The sequence below is a fragment of the Sciurus vulgaris genome, assembly GCF_902686455.1.
Source record: "Sciurus vulgaris genome assembly, chromosome: 12".
NCBI lineage: Eukaryota > Metazoa > Chordata > Mammalia > Rodentia > Sciuridae > Sciurus > Sciurus vulgaris.
The window spans coordinates 14,982,372-15,003,959 of record NC_136473.1 but is presented as its reverse complement, the minus strand read 5'-3'; the positions used below and the strand labels follow the sequence as shown (position 1 = coordinate 15,003,959).

Here is a 21,588-nt window from a genome sequence, read left to right as displayed (position 1 = left end):
GTCGGACTGAACTGGGATGAAGAAGGGCAAACCCCCACTTCCACATCCTTGGAAAAATAAAAGATCTCGAAGACCCCTCCAGGTCTAGATGGTGTGGGGCTGGCAGAGAATGGTGGGGGGCCTGGGGCTGGATGCCCGGGGAAATGGAGCCAGCCTGTAGGGGGTATTTAACATGTAATTCCCAGCCGGTCCGCCCCTGTTCCCGGACTGACAGTGGGTAATTGGGAAAGAGGACGTTGCTCTTTTGATGGCCCGCGCCGGCCAGTCTCGCCGACGCCACACTGGGTTTGACGTCACGGGCCCAGCCCTAGAGTCAGGAGCACAGAACAGGGGGGAGGGAAAAGGCGGGGAGGGGGATACCAGAGAGGGAGGGCCGAGGTCGGCCCGGGGACCCACGGGGAAGGAAGGGGGAAGGGAGCGAGGCCGGAGAGGCTGCGGCGCGTGGCCTGAGGCAGAGAGCAAGGCTGCGGGGGTCTGGGCCAGACCAGGCGCCGGCCTGACCCGCCTAGCCGGCAAATGCAGGCCGGGTTTCCTCCTCCCCGGGCGGGCGGGGGAGGGGAGGGGGCTCAAAGCCGGGGGGAAGGAGGGAAAGGTGGTCCTGATTCTCCCGTTGCCAGAGCCCACAAAGCTGATCCTGGCCGCCTACGGAGACGCATCACAGCCCTCCTGTAGACCTGCGGCACCCCTCTCTCCAGGTCCCCGGGCCCCGGCCTGGTCTAGCGAGTCTCCTGTCCTCCCCGAGAGCAGCCGGCGGAGCTCCGTTGGAGGAAAGAGGAGACGACCTAGGACGTCTGCCGCTGCCGTTGCTGTAGGGTCCCTGGCTCCCATAGTGCACGAGGCCTTTCTCACTAGGGTAAGGGGCTGGCGAACGGCCTGGATGCCTGTAACCCAGCATCCTGGAGCCAAGCAGGCGACAGCGCATCCACGGCCCTCGGAAGAGCCTGGTCCTGGTGCGGTGCGTGAGTCGGCGGGAGCCAAGTTGTCCTATCTGAAACCCCAGGCCTCAAGGCGGCTGCTTTAGGCGTCAAGTTGAGCGGGGTATGTGTGCCCTCTTGGGGAAAGGGTAAGAAATGGAGTCTGACTATCTATTCTTGGTTGGGGTAAACTGGGACACCCCCCCCCCCCTCAACACATGTCCATATGCAAGTTCCTCCCACCCGCCCTCTTAGGGGCGCAGAGATCCTATCCGGGTGGAAGTGGGAAAACAGTCTCCCGCAGAAGCCGAAGGCCCTAGCGCAAGCCAGTGGAGCGGGTTCCGCGACCTCAGCCCTGGGGATGCGGACCCCCAAAACGGAAACCCACGCAGCCACCGGAGCCTGGGTACTGGCGCGTCCGGGCGAGCTCCGCGGGGCCGAGATGCGGGAAGAAACAGCCCTGGGGCGGGAGCGCTGCCCACCGAGGGTAATCAGCAAAGCCAAGCCTCGGGGTCGAAGTCCTAAAGTTACTAATCCCGTGCTGGGGTAGTGAGCGTGCCTCAGACCGCCCGGGGCGGTCATTTGAGCGTGTTTACTTAAGGACTTTGCAAGCCGAGTGCGCGCGAAATAGTCGGATTTCCAGCGAGGCAGCAAATATTTGCAGGCGGGAGAAAGAAGCGGAGCCGGGCCGCGCCGCCGCGTCCCTCCCCCTGGAGCCGCGGCGCCGGCCTGGGCGGACCCGGCCGCGCTGTTAAAGACTGAAAAGAAGCCGGGAACCTGCGAGGCTGGGGGGCGGGGACGGCGCAGAGCGGTACCAAAGACCAGAAGCTGGAGCACAGTCCCCGACCCTGGCGAGCCGGAGAGCTGGGGGAGAAGTCCCTGCCCATTCCAGCTCGATCAATCTTCCTTGCCTACGATCAGTCAATAAAAATGGTGTGAAGCGGCCGTGGTCGCTGAGAGTCTGGAGAGGAAGTGGAGGCCAGAGGTGTCGAGGCCGGCGCCGGCGCCCCTCACCAGCGGGGTTCGCGGCCCCGCAGTCTGCAGACCTCAGGCCGGGCCCTGTGCTTTGCCGGGAACAGCGGGCAGCCCGGCGGGGCCTTTAATTGGGTGTCTCAAATTTTAACAGTGGCCATTGTTGGAACAATTAGCAAGAAACAATAACCACCAAGAGGCATTTAATTTGATTCCTTGCGCCGGCTGCAGCCAAGATCAGGGCGCTCGGGAAGACTGGCCAAGCTGCCTAGGAGGGAAGGTCTGGTTGGGGAGGTGCGGGTCCTTTTCTTTGCCTGTTTTGTCTTAGGCGTGGGAGCTATCAAGGGGAGACCGGGGCAAGAGCAACCTGAGCCAGTTCACGCGGGAAGCCGGTCCCCAGCCTCGCTAGCCCCTGTCAGGAGCCCCTGAGACCGCAGTGCCTTCTGGCAGCGTGCGTCCCAGCTGCAGCAGCCGCGCGCCGATTCCCAATGCCTGTTAGAGAAGGGCCGAGAGGACTGAGCCGTGGAAGCAGGCTTCCTTTCCCCTTTGCCTTGGGTCCCCGCTCGGTCACCCGAACCGTGTCCGAATTTCCTTCCCTATCCGAGGAGGAGGAGCAAAGGAGAGACCCCTGCTTGTGGCGAGGAACACACCTCCCTCCTCACCGGAGCCAGCCTCACTGCCCCCTCCTCCGGCTCGGCCCCCGGATTAGGTTACCGTGGCCGGGCGAGGATTTTTACTGGATACGAGAATAGCACAGGTAAAGCTGTATAAACAGCTCTCCGGCTGCCGGGCGGGAGGGTTACGCCGGGGACACTGCCCAAGGCGCCACTGCGGGGCCAGGCTGCGCTGGCAAAGCCGCTGGGGAGTCCGCTCCGGCGCGGCGCCGGTGAACCGCACAGGTTAAATACATATTATGTGTCACTGCAGTTCCCACCCAGGCTCCCTTTCTCTTTCCCGCATAAACTGAAATGCAGAGTGGGGAACAAAAACAAAATGATGAGAAAGCAGCCAGCCGACAGTGGACAAACTGGCTGAGAATTCCGGCTCGGCAACGTTGCCTTTTTTTCCGAATAGAAACCAGGGAGCGGGAGAGTTGGAATGTAGAGAAGGACCCAGAACACTCTGGCCATGGGAACGTGCCGGAGAAGGAAGCGTCCGAGGGGGGAAACCCCTAGGAACTCGGGCGGAGAGAACTCTGCATGCGCAACTCTCTTCCTGGCTCCCACGCCCACCCGCCCAGGGTCTGGCGTCTCCATTCCCTATGAAATGAACCACCAATTTCGGGGTGTATATGGTTCGATTTACTATTTCTTTTCATTCATCTATCACCGTTTAAAACTCGGAAGGAAACCCGCCCAGGCCAAGAGGAGCGGCGAGCGAGCAGTGGAGAGTCAAAGAGAGAAGAGATGTGCTCGGAGATTTCCCCTCGCACTCCGCCCCCAGCCCCAGCCCCGGCAGGGGCCTCCTGCTTCGAGGGATCCCAGCCCTCCGCCACTACCACCTTTCCACCGGTTGAGAAAACCCCTGATGGTAGCTAGATAACATTTGGGTAGGTAGGGATGTAGCGGAAAGGGAACATGGCCGGGAGAAGACAGGGGATTTCTGCTTTCGGGTTTAACAATGCACGCGTGAGGGGGGGCGTGTTATCGAGGGGAACCCCGGGGTTGGGTAGGAGAGAAAGAGCTCCCCTTAAGAGTGATTTGAAAGGAATTCGAGTCACCCTGGAGGAAGAGTGAACCTCCCAGCTCGCCCAACCTCCTGGCCTTGGCGGTTTGGAGGACAGGTGGCAGCCCCAGGAGAGGAAGGATGGGGGTGGCCCAGCGTGGCGACGCCTATCTCCCGGGCCGCAGGCCGCTTGCCCTGCCGCCCACAGCATCACTGATTCTAGCCAGGGACTCGCTGCTGCTAGACTCTCCACCCAGGAGGACACTCAGACCGAACCGCTGAAGCACCCAATTCCAGTCCCAGAGCCCAGAAAAAGCGATCCAAGCGATGGGATTCACTATTTGAGTGCCTGGGACACCAGGTCCTAGCATTTTTCGGGTGAAAAGGAGTGCCCGTGGGGCTTAGGCCTGTCCCACTCCCCTTGACCTCCCAGCCTTCCCAGCTGGTCGTCCACCACTTCGCGGTCACACCCTTAAAAGCCACTAGCCAGCCACAACCCTCTGCGCTAGTCTCGCCGACTCTCCTTGGACCGCTCCAGCTTGGCATTGCAGGTGGGCTTTATCTAGGAATATTGTTTTTTGACTCCCCTAGCTTAGCCTGAGGAACGGAATGGGATTGTTGCGAGACAATCGACCATGGGCGTCAAAGCGGGGAGTGGTGTTCACAGCAGGGGTAAGGGAAATGGGGAGCGTGATACGGTTCAGATCCAGGAGACAGCAGAGGGAGGCTTTTAAAACCACTAATCGTTCCTGACTTCGGAGTACTGAAGACCCCATAGTAAAAGCCACGAATCCGCCCCGCTCAGAGGTGCAAAAAAGGAAGCCTTCTCAGGCCCTTCGCCTGGCCCTCGCCTGGCCAGGGGCTGTCCTCGGCCGGCGGTCTCTTCCAGCTAGAACCCTGGCTCGCGCTTGACTCTCCACCGCCTGCCACCTCGTGGATCTCCAGCAATTTGTTATATAAAATAAAACACCAACTAGACACACGCTTCTATTCTTCAGTAGTGCTGCAGACCCTCAACGACGAGCAATATGGGGACCACGGCCAGGGGACTTGGCAACTGTTTTTTTGTTTTTTGTTTTTCTTATCCTTTCTGAGACCGCACCCAAGCAACAGCACCCCCAGTCCCAGTTGGCCCAGCAGCCAAACATGGGGTCTCCCGTGGCTTGCTCCCCTCCTGTTGCAAAACCTCTCTCTGGTTATACCAATCATGAAAAAAAAAAAAAAAAAAAAAAAGATCAGAAATATTTGATTTGCACACAAAGACAGAAGCAGGAGAGAAATATACACTTATGTTTAAAATGGTTCAGCCATCAAGCATGTGATATTGCAGTGCAGCTTAGAAAAGGTTAAAAATAACCCAGTACTAGAGAACATAGAAGGCTTTTTATTTGGCTCCACGTAAGCTTTCAGGGTTCCTAATTCTTTGCCACCTTCTACAATTTCTGGACACAAATTGCCAGAAGGGGTCTCAGCCATCTGGCTCCTGTGTACCTGCCCCTTCCCAAGGTTCGCAGTGTAGCTCTGGGCTGCTGGGCATCCCAACTGAAGGACTCTACCAATGAGTGCCCAGGAGCCCTGGCTTTCCTCCACTGCACTTCTGCCTGACCCCCATTCACATCGTATGCAAGAAGTTGGAGTGACAATAATAAAGAAAGAAAGATGCACATTGCCCTGTGTCCAGGCTTTTGGTGGGAACAGAATAGCTGGTAGAGGCAGCTTGGGTAGGATAGAGGGTGAGCTACAGACCCCGGCCCCTCATTCACATACTCCACGCCCAGCTGCCTTCTTAGGCCAGGAACTTTAGACCTTGCAGAATGGCTGGCTTGAATAAAACTAGAAGCTGAGTCTTCTGCTTGATCCCACTGTGGGAATCAGTCAATAAGCAGAGCCCATGCCACCGGACACCCACTTGGGTCTTGGTCTGCCTGCACTGACACTACATCCCAACCTGGGTTCAAACCAGCAGGAAACAATTCTATTCTTCTGAGTAAGCTCCCTCCCCAGGAAGAGCAAGGTGGACCCCGACCCCTAAAGCATCTCATTTACAGACACCTGGATGCACTCAACCTGCCTGGCAGCTAGACTGTAGTCTGTCAACCAGAGGAATAACCCACCGCCACAACCTTTTCTGAAGCAACAGAAAAAGGATAGAAGGGCCTCTGAAATGCTATTTCAGTGTTTGTCTTCAAAGTTCTCAGTCTCCCACCTATTACCCCAGGGTCCTAGTGAATGTGGGCCCTGGGGGAGAAGAAAAGGACCAGCAAACATGGGAGCCAAACCCAAACCGAGGGGAGATGCTTCCACCCCCTGCCCTGGACAGAATCGTCAGTGTAGGTTTCTACAAGCACCCTGCAGTATCTAAGAGGGAGAAATCACATGTATAAAAGAAACTGTCCTGCCTAGATTCACTAGACTTTCCTTATAGTTTATCATTATCTGTCTTTGTGGGGAACTAACTCAGGGATGTCTTGCAAGTCTGTTGGTCCAGGGTCCTGGGAGAGACTCCAAATCTTGTCCCCATGACCCTCCTGCTCCTTACAACCCTGGTTATCCTCTCCAGGAAGCTGCGGTTTTCTCACCCACCTGAGGGTGCTTTTGAAAGCAAAGGTGCCTCCCGACCACCAGCTCCCCAAGACGATGCCAGATGCTGTCACATCTGGGCTCCAACTTTATGGTGGAGTGCACATCTGTTTCTTTAATTATATGCAGAGACAATGAGCTCAACATACACTTGTAAGCAGAGGAAAATAAACATGAAATTGACACTTGGACACTGCAGCCACCTTGGGAGAAGGTTCCTGGGCAAAACGGCTTTTCTCTAATCCTCCGCCCTCCCTGCAGCGGAGAACCATTCCCACCAACTCTTATTTTTATGTTCCGTTTTTCTTTGCATTCCTAGTTCTACTCTTTTTCTCCAAACAAGGACACAGGCACACGCATTCACACACATGCTCGTCCAAGGTCACCGCAGAAAGCTCAACATTCCCAGTGACCAGAAAGAACAATAAGGACTGGGGTCTAGTTCACTTTCTTCCAGGACCTCCTCCTAATTCTCTCCACGTGGAGCAGGGAGAGGGAATAGAGAGTTAGAGAGGGTAGAGAGCTATGTTCACTGACCTGGGCAGCTTGTTCCCGAGAGCCAGCTGTTTTTTATTTTTCCCCCCACTTGCCGGAGATCTGAAGGCAGAAGTGACAGGCAGCGTTCGCCACAGTGGCCGCCGCTGCCGCCCTCGCCGCTGGAACTGCTTACCGCATCTCAGGCGGGCTTCCAGCGAGAGGTAAAACCTGGGTGATGTGCACCCTTCCTAGGAGCCCCCTCCCCTCCGCCTTCCCATGCTCACTGTAGAGAGCGGAGCTCTTCCGGGTTGCGAAGGGGGAAAAGGAGGGAGGGAAGAAGAAAGAAGGAGGGAATGAATTTCACCCCTTTTTGCAAACATGCAAACCGCACATCAGGGGTGTGTGAAACCGAGAGATATGGGGGGGGGGGGGGGGGAGGCGGGCAAGAAAGACTGCCTGAAATGCGACCTGTCCCTGGCGCCTACAGAGCCAGCCCACTGTCTTCTGGGGAGGTTGCAATTAACACTATAAATGTCATCAGTAGCGTTCACTGGGTCATTATTAAAGATATAAACACATTTTGGTCATTTTCTTCCCAACTTTGGAGTAAGTGGGACCCAGTGCAAACGACGAAGGTTACAGCTGGTGACAATCATTAGCAGGGCCAGCAAACTGGCGCTTCTGCCTCACAGGACTTTCCCTCTCCCTTTCCATGGTTCTGTCGATTGGGATACCTCCAGAATGCCTGGAGTCTACCTTCATCTCTCTTTGACTGCAGCTGGTTTATAAAAGTTAGAAGCAGGACTTTCTGAGACTTGGCCTGGCTGCTCCCCTGACCCTTTCCCTGGCGGGCAGAAGAATATTTGGAGGTAGGGATATCCATGGGCACAGGAGCCAGGGGATTGGGGAGAAATCTCCCTAGGAGCCCCAGCTCTTTTTAAGAAGCCATCTAGGGGGAAATCTACATTCAAAGAGAGTGAGATAAGGGAGCAGGACTCAGCAGCGTCCAGAGATAAATGTTTGAAGGAAAATCATCCTATGTGGCTTCGCAGAGCCCAGCATACTTCAGCCCTCCCCTTCAAGCCCCGCCCCCACCCCTTGACTATCCCTACCCCAGTGGCCAGGAGGTCAAAATCATCCACGGAGAGAATCTGTCATGAATAAGTTTCAGCAAGAGTAAAATGAAACTCCATAAACATTGAGGTAGAAAGGTCAGGGTCCATTTGTTTTGACAGGTAGAGTTTTCCCTTCACAATATTTATACAATAAGAATATGGAGACTGACTTTAAAAATAAATCAATCTTTGGGGAGAAATAAAACAAAATTTGGCCATGGCTGGGCCAGGAAGTCCAGAAGTTTCGCGTGCTCCAACCAATTGGGTAGGAAGGAGTTGCCCAGTTTCATAGGGCAACGTGTTTGGGGGTGGCCATTCCCTGCCGGGAGGACAGGCAATTGGCCAGCGGCTCCTGGAGAATTGGTGGTGTGGATGGAGGTGGGCCGAGGCCGGAGGAGAGAACGCTGGGAGGGCCGAGGAGAGCCGGGAGCCGGGCAAGGGCTAGCGCTGGGGCGGGCTGGGAGGAGGGAACCCGTGCCGGGCGATGCCACTTTGCGGAGAGGGCAGCAACTGTCCGCGATGGGGATTCTTGTCCCCTTTGGTTGAGTCCGAGGCCTGTTACTAGCCCCATAATCCCGAGACCCCCTTCCACTCACTCACCCCACCAGCCAGACGGCAGCGCCCTCGGGGAAGGTTTAAGCTCCGAGTGGGCGAGCGCAGTGTGTCCCTTGCTAAGCTGGCCAGGAGAAGAGAAGGGGGTCTCCCTGCCTCTTAGGGAGAACCCCCCCCCCCCGCCCTCCGGTCTTCGCTAACGCATCCCCTCCTCCACGCTCCTGCTCTGTCCCTCCCGCCTTCCGCCGCTAAGTGGCAGAGCCACGTTCTTCAGTGGGTTTCGAGGACTGAGAAAGAAGTCCACACTCTTGGCAGCTTGCGCCCAACCTGTTGCCCCCGCGCACCTGGGGGGCTGCCTGGACAGTGCCCAGGGCTCGGACCCTGGGAACAGGAGTGTCACTGGCATCCCGGACCCCCAGAATGTCCTGACACTGACACTTTCCTTGTAGCAAGCTGCCTGATGGGAACTAGGGCAGAGACCCAGGGAGGGACTGATCTGCCACCCAAGTGGTTACAATGGTCTTTAGCCCGGGCGTTAGCTCTCCTCCAACCCGCCGTCCAGCAAGCCGTTGGGGCCCATTTGTGTCTTTTCTCCGAGCTTTCCTCTCCGGTTTCTTGTCCCCTTCAAGTTTCCCATTCTTCCTCTCCCCATCCCTCTTGTTTGCCTCTAACGGTAAAACATTTTCCCCTTGGAATCTGGGTCCTGCGGCTGCATCTTCTCCGACCCAAGGCGAACTTCCTTCTTTCCTCTCCCATCCCTCCCATACTACCCAGCCACCCAGTCCCCACCACCACCCGACCGCGGACCGACGACCTTTCCTCCCCTGGTTCCCGTCGGTCTGGCGGCCTTGCTCCTAGTTCCTTTTCTGCTGACGCCGGCACTTTTCTTGTCTCCAAGTCTAAAGTGGTGAGGGGTTGTGAAATGTGACCGCATACTCACGGCTCCTCTGCCATCCCAATTCTACCTTTATCTGCCAGAGAAACTCAGACTTTACGAAGAAAATCCAAAGGAATTCATAAAAATGGAATTACTTTTCAATGTAATGGTCAGGCGGGGTAAGATTCAGCCAGCTGGACGTGTCTTGCTATCTTGGTGAACTTAAGGATGGAAATGCTGCTAATTGGGAAGGATTATTCCAGGAGAATTTGGGGAGATTTGAGGGTAGGGAGGAAATGGGCTAGAGAAAGGAGAGAATTTATTCTGAGAAGTAAACAAAGTGAGGGACACGCTCCAGTCGCTTAGTCACACTTCCTGGGCAGAGGGACTGAAGATTTATTCCCGATCCGTGGACATCCGCCTGGCACACTGCAAAGATACTGCTTTAATGAAGCTATAAGTCGCTTTCTGAATGTTAAAAGCTCCCACTCTGGCTGGCTGATTCGTGATTCCAGTCTGTGCATAGATACACCTGTGGGTGAGAGAGAGGACTGGGGAAGACAAACTGACACTCTGGCATTTGAGAAACGGAGCTTGGGTGGCACAGAGGTGGCACTAACCTAACCCCTCTGAGCGGACGGGGTGGTTCCACTTCCAGGATTTTAGTGAATCTTTTCCCTGGGGAGTTTTTGTGTTGAGAGGACACCTGGAGAATCAGCTGGAGGTACGGGCACAGCTCTTGGCCACACAAATACGGAGGGCGCGAGAGGTTGCAGTGCTGGTCACCTTTCCCTGCCCTCCAAGCCCATATAACCTGCTTCGGATCTCCCAGACCCCATTTCCCTCTGTAGAACACCTACAGCTAGCCTTTTAACCACTTACCCCTGGGCGGGGGAATCGTCCAATCGTTGGTCTCAGACTGATTCAGAGTTGACCCAGCTAGGGGAGACGGACTGAGTCTCCTGGGCCTGGAAACAGAACCTGGCTTTGAGACTCTTCCTGCAGGCAAACATATCATCTTTACTGTCACCATCATCAACTGCTCTAAATCCCACGGTGTGATCAGGAAGTTTTCCCAGGCCACAAACTAAGGCATTTAATTGGACTTTAAAAATAAAGTCACTAGGCATATGCAGGTAGCAGATGGATCAGTGAATGACTAATAGGTAATAGAAGCACAGTGTCCAGATCTTTGCGATGGCCATGGAGATATAAAGTTCACCTGTTAAAGACCCCGTAGGAAGAAATAATCACTGGTAGAATCTCTTGTCTCTCTGAGAATGTGTGGCCACTTCGAGTGTTCTGTGTATGGTTGGGGGGACCCATATTCGTAATGTATTTGTATTTATTCTTCCGGGTTCCTGATATACCATTTATTTTCCTAAAACAGGAAATATCTTTCTTTCTGCCCAGCAGTGGTCAGCATCAACCCCTTTGCAATTTTTAAAACCTTCCTCATATATTCTCAGATTGATTTGAGTCTTTAAAGTGCATTCTGCCAGATGAGAACATACTCACATATTAGCCTTGGTTCCAAAGTTCTAATCTTTCAATCCCATTCATAGATATTTATTTTATTATAAATATGCAGGGGAGGGGCAATTGGGGGAGGCTTAAAGGAGCTAAGGCATTCTTTCATTCCCCGCCCCCCTTCCTTTTTTTTCTTTTACAGAACATTTTTATTAAACTCAACTTTTAGGACTGTGACTATGTTTTCCTAATCAAGAACTATGGCCTGATTGGGGGCAGGTGGCAGTGGGGCCCTGGACAGTATGGAACTATGGACAAATCAAATGAAAGTTTCAACAGCAATGACTGGAAATGAAAAAAAAAAAAAAAAAATCAGACCTATTCCACCCAGGCGCCCTAAATAAATAGCCCCGTTTGCAAATTCCTATCAATTATTACGTGATGGGAAAAAATCCTATCTGAAAATAAAGCACGTGGACGTGGAGAATTTTAATTAAATCTTACTGTGGATATAATAACATGGAAGTGATTTTTCATTCGGCGCTTGCCTGCTCACCAGTGTTTTATGGCGTTTTCTTGCCTCTGACTTTATTTTAAAATATTAGACGAGGTGGAGAATTATAAACGACTCTTTCCTTATCTGTGCTGCTCACATATCCAGGATCAGAGGAGCTGATTAAGAAAGAAGTCAGAGGCAACGTTGGATTCATAATGATTTGGAATAATGAATCCTTATCTCTGCTTTCCAGATTATCTGCCTTTCAGCTCCCAATGTTTTGTTACATGGGATAATTTATTGCATCTAATACATCACAATGAATCTGATGGTAGAAAGTGATGGCCAACGAAAGGGGGCCCTTATTTTTTATCCCGGGGCAATGAAACTGCTTTTTGCAGTTTTTAATTGGGAAAATATAAGGTAGATCTGATAAAAAAAAAAAAAAAAAAAAAAGAAGCTGGGTATAATCTTGCCTGCTCGTGCTTTACCACGCTGCTCTTTAATTAGTGTGTCAATTTCAGGCTGAAATTAACAAGATCGACCTGAAACCAGCGCTTAGTTTCTCCCCAGTGCCGAGATCCTAATTTTTAACACGATTTATTTTTATGAAAAAGGAGATAATTAATCATAAACACTGTCTAAAGCGCAGGGCCAAGTTAAGATAAAATGCCATTTGCATCTTTATATAGAAAGATACCAATAATGTTAATTTTTCTGAGATTTTCTCTCTCCTCACCGTCTCTCTCACCCCCACACAACTCCTCCCTCAGTTAACTACTCCAGCCCCATTCCAAGTAAATAAGAAAAAAAATCAATTCCAGGTTTTCTGGATATTCATTACTCTTGTTTATAAAAGTGCATAAATATTACATTACATATATATTCAGCTCTGCTGAATTTGTTAACACATGAAGAATGTACACAGATTTCTTTTTCAAGAGAGAAAGATTGGGTGGGTTCTCCCAGATGGCTCCCACCTTCTCTCAACTTCCTTCCATTAGAGAGAAGAGGACACACATCTCATTTAATGGCTAATTAGTTTCAATAATTGGCATTTTTGTTTCTTTTGTCTTTCATCCTAATACCAAAAGAACAAAAGCCATCTAAACGCAACAGGCTTTACTGGTCTCTTAGAGGACAGATTTCAGAATCTAAGGCTGAACCTGCACTCCCCTCCCAGAGTCTGACAACACTAGCAACATCCCAGTTTAGGGAAGGAGAAGGGGCAGGAGTCTTTGGTAATTTGCTCTTTAAGCTTTTTGTGCCTGTTGATTACTTTCTGGTTGCTTGGATTAAACAATCGTTGAGAATATGCAAACTAGTGAGAGGGGATTCATACATATTCGCTCTCCAATTGTTCTTCCTGACGTCAGATCATAATTTCTTGGTAATTGGATGGCTTGCACCTGAATACTGCTTGTCTGATCTCTCCACATTTTTTTTAGGTTGCAGTAGATTTTGTACTGGGAGGTGGGAGGATGATTCTTCTTCTTCTTCTTCTTCTTCTTCTTCTTCTTCTTCTTCTTCTTCTTCTTCTCCTCCTCCTCCTCCTCCTCCTCCTCCTCCTCCTCCTCCTCCTCCTCCCCCTCCCCCTCCTCCTTGTCCTTCTCCTCCTTCATAATTACTTTCTGTTTACTATAGTTCCTTTTTTACTCTTCTCCCCTAGATGTAAGAATGTTTTCTTCTTGAAGCGTGAGGATCTAGAGTTTTGTTTCCTGGGACTGCGATTTCCCAGACAGTTCTTGAGTAGACTGAAGAATGTTGACGTGGGCCAATGAAGGTGGAGAAATGGAGGCTAGGGCAGAGGAAGGGATGAGAAGGTTCTATTACAGAAAGAGCATCCTTCCTTCTCTGCTTAGATCTACAAGAGTCCTAGGGTGGTCATGCCCTTTGTGTCCTGAAGTTTTCCTCTCCTGGGGTTTCCCACCGTTCCCATCTATCTCAAGTTCAAGTCTCAACGTCTGAGCCTGTCTTATATTCTCAAGCAAAAGAGGCAGCCAACTAATTACAGATTTTTTAACTTGAATTTTTATTTTAAAGCTATATCAGATTTTAGATGGTAGTAGAGAGAGACACCTGATTTTCTGGGAGGTTTCCCCTTTATCTTTCTGATCACTTTGTCCTTATTACAGTGAACTTCAACTTCTACTTCCAATTCTGTATACTGAATGATGTTACATGGCTTCCCTCTCCTCCTCCTTTCTCTCTTTCCCCTTCTCCCTTTCCCCTCTTCATCTCTTCCTCCTCCTTATGACGCAACACTCCAAGAATTTCAAGTATCAATTATAAGTAATATTAATTTCTCAGCCCCAACCAGTGAAGTGCAGATGATCTGATAGGAGTATGAAAACGGAGCTTCCCTAGATGAGACAGCCCAGTGGAGCCTGGTGGGCCGTTGCCCATGCCCAGATGAACATTCAATTTTCCGGCATTATCTCCGCACTTAAAATCGCTTTCTCCATTTCTGTGCCAAGATAAATTTGCATAATATTTGCAGCTGTAATTAGCTGATGAGCATCTCCCAGCCTCCCCCTTTTGTTTCCCCCTGCATTTGGTCTTCCATTGATGCCACGTTTGATCTTTAATATCACAGGACTCCCGATAGAGGATTGCATATCTTATCTTCCCGGCTCCAAAATCTTTTAAGAAGGAGGGAGGGGAGGAGGGAGGGAGTTTGGGGAAAATCATGAGTGAGGAGAATGAAGCTTTCACTGATCAGAGTTTGAAAAGGTTACACTGGAAGAAGGTATAGGTAGTGACAGAACAAATGAGATGAGTGGGGAATTAGGATGCAGTGGGGGTGGGCAGCTGCAGGACCCGCCTCTCTCGGAATGGAAGAGTCTATAATAAATGTGTTGTTATTTAGACAATGTGGGAGTGGGATTAGGGGAGACTGGGTGAGGAGCTAGAGAATGGATAGGGTGTGGGGAGTGTCTAGTGGCTAGCTTCAACTGTGGGCCCTTGCTTCCCTTTCTGGAGAGGCAGTAATTGCTCTGAGTAAGACGTCTCTGTCGTTTTGCTCTCCTTAAGCAGAAACTGGAACTTTTGAAATCAGGTGACTCCCTTATCGGTTCATCTGTTTGTCTCTTGTTCATAGAGAGCACAGCACTCCTCAATTACTAATATGCTACCAACACTTTTCATTCTTTTCAGCCCCATTTAAGTGGGGTGGGGGGGAGAGAGAGAGAGAGAGAGAGAGAGAGAGAGAGAGAGAGAGAGAGAGAGAGAGAGAGAGAAGGCTACAAGGGACCTAGAAGAAGAGGAGACAGTGAGACAGTGAGTCGGTGGCAGACGTGTATTGTCACCTCCAGAAGTAGAGCCAAACCAGAAAAGTTACCCCCCTGGCCTCTCCCGGTTGTTATTGTTACTTTTCTCCCAACTCAGTTTTCTGACTTGAGTGTAGGAGGGTCGCAGATTACAGGAGCCACTGGTTGGGTTAGTTTTTGTGGGAATCCAGAGGGGAAAGAGAGAAAGGAAAGGAAAGAGGGAGAAGAAGGAAAAAAAGAAGACAAGAAAGAGTCGATTTTCATGCCAATCATCGGAACAAATAGCTAACATTTAACGTTTACACCCGCACTGGCGGCGCCCTGGCGCTCCGCGGACCTGGAGCCGGGCTAAAATGTCCCGAAAGCCTTTGGAGACAACGAGTTTCCAGCTATCAGGTTCTCCCCATCTCCCCCCTTCCATGAGGCTTCGGTTTCAGGCTGGACTTGTCCAATGTCTGCGTTACCGCTGCGAGCTCCTAAATGAGTGTCAAGGAGGCAAATATCAAATAGCGCCGGGGTCAAGGCGATTTAGTTAACCATGGGGGCGCCCGACTCGAAACTTGTGTGGGACTCGGCGGGGGAGGCCGGGCGTCCGCAGGAAGGGCGAGTGAACGAGTGAAGGAAGCGCGGGCGGGAAGCCTTCGGCTCGCAGCCAAGGGGTCAGCAGGTCCGAGCCGGGAGACAGCCCCATCCACGGCCCCAGCCTCTTCCCTCATTCATCTCCAGCTTTCGGCTCTAGATCTTTAAATTTCCTTTACATTTTTTTTTTTCTTTTAAATGGGGCCACTTTTCTAAACCGAAGTTCAGAAAACTGGGCTCTGGGTCTGGCCCTGTCAATGTGAGGCTTTAATAAGTGTAACAGGTCTCTTTAATAAGCTCCAGGTCTCAGTTTACCCATTTGCTAATTATGGAGTTGGGCAAGATGAGGTCCAAACTCCCTACAGCAGAAAGTGGTATGTGTGTGGAGTGGCGGGGTGCGGGGTGTGGGGTTCCGAAGTCCCAATCCGATCCCTTGGGGCCACTGCCAGCCTGCAGACACTGTCCAGAAAGACTCCCGGAAGAGCCATAGAACTTTCTAGAACCTATAAAGTCTTTACCCAAACTCCAGTGCCTATAGCCAGGAGCACTAGTGACTATTCTGGGGTCAACATCCCCAGAAGCCCCACTTCCCGGATTGCAACAGACCCAAATTCCTTAGTCGGTCCCTCCTCAATGCCCTGTGCCTCCCAAGTGTTTCCCAAAGAGGATTCTCTTTGAGGGGTGGAGAGTGCAGAGCAGATGGACGTTTATTTCAAAAATTCCTGACTCAGGCTCCAGAGCCGAAGTCCAAACAGATGCCATCTCTGGGCAGAGAGGCTAGTTCAGCCACACCAAATGCCCGGTTTGAGGTCCATTAAGTGAAGTCCGCTTCTTCGCTTTGCATGGGGTCTTATTTTTTTTCCCCCTTCTGTATTGAGACTCTGAGTGTCACGTGGGCAAGATCTGCGTGCATGGGCGTGTGTTCCTACAGGGGGAGGGGGGTCTCACAAGCTGGGTGGGTGGGATGCGCACCAGACTCGCTTTGTTTCCCAGACACTGAGTGGAAAATCGAGTCCAGGAGGCAGGCAGCCAGCGAGAAGGTGCTTTGAAGGCTACTGTCCCCTAGGACTGGGACCCAAGCCCACAAGGTCCTTCCCCCATCTTCCTCCCTGTCCCACATAGCACCATTACGGGGGTGCTGTCCAGTACCAAGTGCAAGAGCACCAGGCCCAAGACTCTCAGTCGGAATGGACTGGAGTCATGGAATGGGGGTCTGTGCACGAGGCTGGAGGGATAGCAACAGACACAGAGGGCAGCATAAGAGCAAGGTGCCCAGACATGCTGTGGGTGGGGTGGGGGTTCCTGTCTTCTTAAATTACCCCCTTTATGTGAGCTTTTCCCTCCCCTCTGTAATTTTCAATGATAGTCATGAGGAATAATCATGATGATACGTTCCCCCTTCTTTCTCAAATTAAAAAAAGAGAGGGAGGGAGAGAGAGAGAGAGAGAGAGAGAGAGAGAGAGAGAGAGAGAGAGAGAGAGAGAGAGAGAGAGAGAGAGAGAGATACGCACCCAACCCAACTCCGCTACCGTTCGGTTCCGGAGAAATTCTCAAATAGAGCAGTGTAATTTCTCAGTTGATTTTGATTGACATACTGTCCCTGGGATCATGTGTTAATCCCTTCTTCACTCAAGCCTTTTCATAACTCATTTCTCTCTTGCTAGATGGGGACTCTGATGGTTACCGAGGCAACGATGATAGCACTAAGCTATTTCCCTCTCTGCAAGGAGACCATTATTCCGCATGCATAGGCCATTTGCAACAGAGGTCGTCACAAAGTCATCCACAACACAGCACACGTTTATTAAACTTTTATTCTCTTTTTTCCCCCAACACAGAAACTAGTTTGCACTTGTACTGGGGGGTGTCATTGTCCTGCTCTGTGTGGGTAACAACCGCCCTGGAGTGCATGGGCCGCACATGGACGCTGGCTCGGTTACACACTGACCCAGCAGGCGGTCTCCACCGCTGTCACCCCCGCCCCTGCTGTGGGGCGAAGGTCGGTCCACTGCCCCATCCGTCCGTCGGGGTCGTTTTGTGACACCTCTTGGACCTTCAGGATAGAAGTAGGAACCCACTTGTCGGGCTTCGCAGACTTGGATAATGGGGCGGGGGCTCCCCTTCTCTTTTACCTTCCAAAATAAAACCACCTTTTGTCCCACTTTCTCCGAGTACACCTTCCCCTCTCCTCGCCCGCCACATCCCTTTTCTTCTCCCCTCCTTGGAATCCGCAGGGTCCAGGGCCCCCGGGGCGACTGCGAAGCCCGACTGAGGATTGCGGCGCCGCCTAGCGCGCCGGCCGCCCTGGCCGGGGAGCCACCTGCCAGGAGAGCACGGTTCTTAGGTTTCCTTCTCCAGTTGGTCAGGAAACACCGTCTGAGCGGAGCGAGTTCCTGAGCAGTCCTCCGGCGGGTCACGGGGTGCTGGGGGAAACGGATGAATTGGGGTGTTAGTTTCTCAGCGGAGGGAAAGTGGCCCGGACGTGGGCTAGGCTATGTGGAAAACCGGTAGCTTCTAAGGACAGCACGTCAAGGACATCACAAGAGACCAGTCTTCATTAAAGCAGACAAGGCAAACAGATTTCTGTTTCCAGCCTGCAAGGTCTAAAGAAAAAAGGGTTGTTTTGAAGGCCACTTGACCAAGGTCTCTATTTGCCCTTAAGGGTGCCCCAATTCCTTCTTCCCTCCGTTCCTCTATCCTTTTTCCTTTCCTTTCCTTCCACACCCTTGTCCCTCTCCACCATCTCCCCAACCTCCTGTGCCCTTGAGTTATGTCCCAGCCTTTTTTAAAAAATATTTTATTGCAAGATAGGGTCTCACCAAAGGGCTGAGGCCGGCCTCCAATTGGCAGTCTTCCTGCCTCAACCTCCAGAGTAGCAGGGATTAGAAGAGTGCATCCCCAGTCAGTCTCTCTCTCTCTCTCTCTCTCTCTCTCTCTCTCTCTCTCTCTCTCTCTCCATCACCACCTCTCCTCCTCCTCCTCCTCCTTTTTTTTTCCCCCAATGGAAGCAGCAGACCCACTGTGGCCCTGAACCTGAGCAGCAAATGACATTACAGCCCTGGCAGTGCCCTTTTCTCCCACCATCCATCTGGCGCCCAGCAGCACACCCCAAAGAAGCCCTCTCCAGGTCACCTGCACTGCGTGTGCCATGGGTACCCCCAAGTCAGGAGCAGACCATGGAGCTGGTTCATGCTCCCCGCATACTAGTGGGAATTCCAGATGGGAAGGGCCAGAGTGTGGCGGCTTAAAGGTGTGGGCCAGACTCCTCGGTGGCACGTGGAAGGCGCTCCAAAAGACAACTTTTGTCAACTTTCCTCCCCAAGTCCAGGTTCGTGGGTCATCTGTGCTGTCGTGACCACTCAGATGGCACTGGACCCAGTGGGATGTTCCCTGCAGGAGGAGATCCCACCCCCACCCGACTCCCAGAACGCTGGGACAAGGCCCTTATCCCCCAGATGACATCGTCTGCCTGCCTGCCTGCCAGCGGGGGAGTTAACCCGGTTCAGAAGAGCCTTAGTAGTCCCCTTAGCAGACTTCCACCCCAAGAACAATGGACCCTAGGCAGGGGGAGTCCCAGGAAGAAAGAAAGCATGTGAGCCTTCCTCTGGAGTCAGCTGGTCTCTCTCCTTCCTATATCTAGGACACTTTTCAGTAAAATAACATGAAACACTTATGGCTGAGGCACAGTAGGGGCAGGCTGGGGACCAAGAGGGAAGATGAGGCTGGGCTAGGGGCACTGCCAGCAGGGACAAGTGGTGTGTGTGTGTGTAGGGGGGAAGGTGACTAACCAGTTTTTTGAAAAAGAAACTCCAAGCACCTGGAGTGCAGGTCAGGAGCTGGAAGTGGGGACCTGGAAGAAGCAAATTGTTCTTGCATCAGCCTCTCCCAGTGCAAAGGTTCCAAGGTTTGGAGGGTCAAAAACAATGTTAAGGTCTGGACCGTTGACCAGACTTTAGACAGGAGAGGCTGGAGACTGGGATTTGGATGAGTGGCCACTGGAGAAAGGCCACAGCCCAAGCAGGTGTTCCCATTGCAGTGCCCAGCTTCATACTTATGAAAGTAACAGTAGCATTCACACACCCCAGAATCTTCCCTGCCTGCTTTAGGCCACTGAGAAGTGGGCCTTTGTGTTCTAAGGTACCACATGCTCTTCATCCCTTCACCAAACTGAGCTATCTTGGGGGAACCAAAGTGATGGAAGTTCTATGCAAGGACACAGGCTGCCTGAATTAATGGAAGCTTAGGCCTTTGTATCAAAGGGCATAAACATATTATTATAAGAATAACAGAGATTGCATACATAGTAAACTAAATAGGTTTCAAGTATTACCTCATTAAATGTACGGAACTTTCCTTTAAGACAGGCTCTCCCTTTGGAACAAGTGACAGTTCATCTGTCCATGACACCATGCTTGCCGCTCTCCTTGGATTTCCTTCTTTCATTCCAGCAGACTTCAGGGTTTTCTGAGGTGTGCCAAGACACTTGAAAGTTTTTTTATCTCTTCATTCATCCTTGATTCTTTCCTAATGGGCATCCTGCTAAATTCCAAGACTGCCAAGTAGAAACTTTTTCGGTCCTCAAAAGGCCTACAGATCAAGCGGGGAGAAAGACACACAGATAGATCATTCTAGATGGAATAAATTACTATATGAACAGCAAGAATGCTGGGCAGAGCCTAGAGATGTTCTGTCACAGAGGCCAGCTTGAGCTGGCTCTCACAGGATACCTAGGCGCTTCAGGAGCAGAGGAGGGGCGAAAGGACTCCAGAAGGGAAGGGCAGGCTCAGTGGCACAGAGTTAGGAAAGGGCGTGAAAGCTTCAACGGATCTTGAGAAATGTGATGTGCCCAAGCAGGGGGGTGGGGAGAGAAGCAGTGAAGCACCTTACATATCAACTAAGTGGCTATATCCTGTGGACCCCAGGGAAACACGGACAGCTTTGCTTGTAGTTGCAAAGTGATCAGAACAGGTGAAAAGGTTACCGATTCTGATGCCATCGTGGCCACTAGCCACTTGACCACGGCCACACACCCAGAATCAGGGTTTGCCTCAGTGTTTCCCATTTTATGGAATAGGTGTTAGTAATACTGTTTTTGCAAACTGCTTAGGTAAAAGCAACATTTATACGAAAGCTGGTGTTTGTCCCTGTTTCTGCAAGACAGTTGCAGGGGACTTTGGCCCTATGGATTGTCTAAGTGTTGAGAACAGCTGTTCGTTGGCTTGGTGGCAGTGACCTTTTTGCCATACACTCTCTGAGAGTTTACTCTAACAGAGTTGAACCAAAGCCCGGGAGGCAAGCAGGAACACCACCTGGAGAAACAGAATGTGAAGTGTTCGTGATGGGAGAGAGAAAGAGCAGAGAGAGCCCATGCTCAGGAATATATGGCAGGTATCTACAGACCCTCCCACTAATTGACGGACTCTCTATATCATCCCAGATAAAGGGCCACTGGGCAGTAAATGCTGATGTTTCGAACATCCTGATAGGACTTTGTTAACAAGAAGATAACGGAGGAGCAAGATATGTTTGTTTCCAGCCTATAGATAAACCCAATAGGTCTTTGTTAACTTTTCATGACTGATGGCAACCAGACCCATGATAAATAATCCCGGAACAGGAACTTTATTTAAAGGGCTAGAAAAGGGGCCTCCATTTTTCACTCTTCTGATGGAGGAGGAAGGAGTTTCTGAATATGACTGTACCTGTGTATTCGTACAATATACATAGTAGCATTGAGACAATTTTAAACCAGCTGAAACTTTGAACTGAATTAACCCTCTGTGCTTTCTCAGGGTACGTTATGTTCTGATCACATGGAACCTGAACAAGTCTGACGCACTGGGTTTCACAAACAAGTCGTCAAAGGACAAGTGGAATCCTGAGAAATCAATGCATGCATTTTGCTAACAACTAGAACACAGGAAATGTACGCCTGTGTGTGTGTGTGTGTGTGTGTGTGTGTGTGTGTTGCTGGGAATGAAACCTAGGGCTTTGCACATGCTAAGCAAGCACTCTACCACTGAGCCCATGGGTCAATAGCTCCTTCCTAAAACTTAGAAGGTAGATGGTGGCCAGAGGAGCTTGTTCCTGTAGCATATTAAAAGTTGTAAAGTTTTATCCAAAAGTGGTTGCTGAATAAGCATTTCTTTTTAAAAGTTGAGGAATTTTTTTGTTTGTTTGTTTGTTTTTGTTTGAGTTTTGTCTTTAAATGCTGTCTTTTCTAAAAGGCATCTCATTCCTTTAAAGAAATGGAACTTCAGAGTAATGCTATGCTCAGAACCCACCCCCAGTGAAAACCTTGGACTCTTTCAAGCCAGCTGTTTTATAAATCCAGTTAAAAAGAGAGCAAACTTTTCTGCTGTTGAAAAAAGTATTATTACACTGCTATCTTTAATGCCATCTTTTAAAAGAAGGCAATCATTTTTACTAAAAACATCATTTGAATTTTATCTTTGCTAAAACGCTTGGGAGGAAGGAAGGGGGGTTGACCCGACCTTATAATCTTCCCTAACCTGCAGACTAATCAATTTTGATGGAAGAAGTGATATTGGGCCTCCAAAGTTAACCAGATTCACCACCAGTTAATGGAGGTCCTGGGTGAAATGATTTTTGAGTTAATAAA

General features: G+C 51.0%; 1 protein-coding gene across 1 annotated transcript in view; it reads right to left on the bottom strand.

Moving 5' to 3' along the window:
* GATA3 (GATA binding protein 3) overlaps window positions 1-6,842 on the bottom strand; it is a 30,011-nt gene extending 23,169 nt beyond the window's left edge. Inside the window, exon 1 of the mRNA XM_079106998.1 lies at window positions 6,669-6,842. The gene's annotated coding sequence lies outside the window, so the exon portion shown is untranslated. The remainder of the gene's footprint in view (window positions 1-6,668) is intronic.
* Window positions 6,843-21,588: the final 14,746 nt, after the last annotated feature.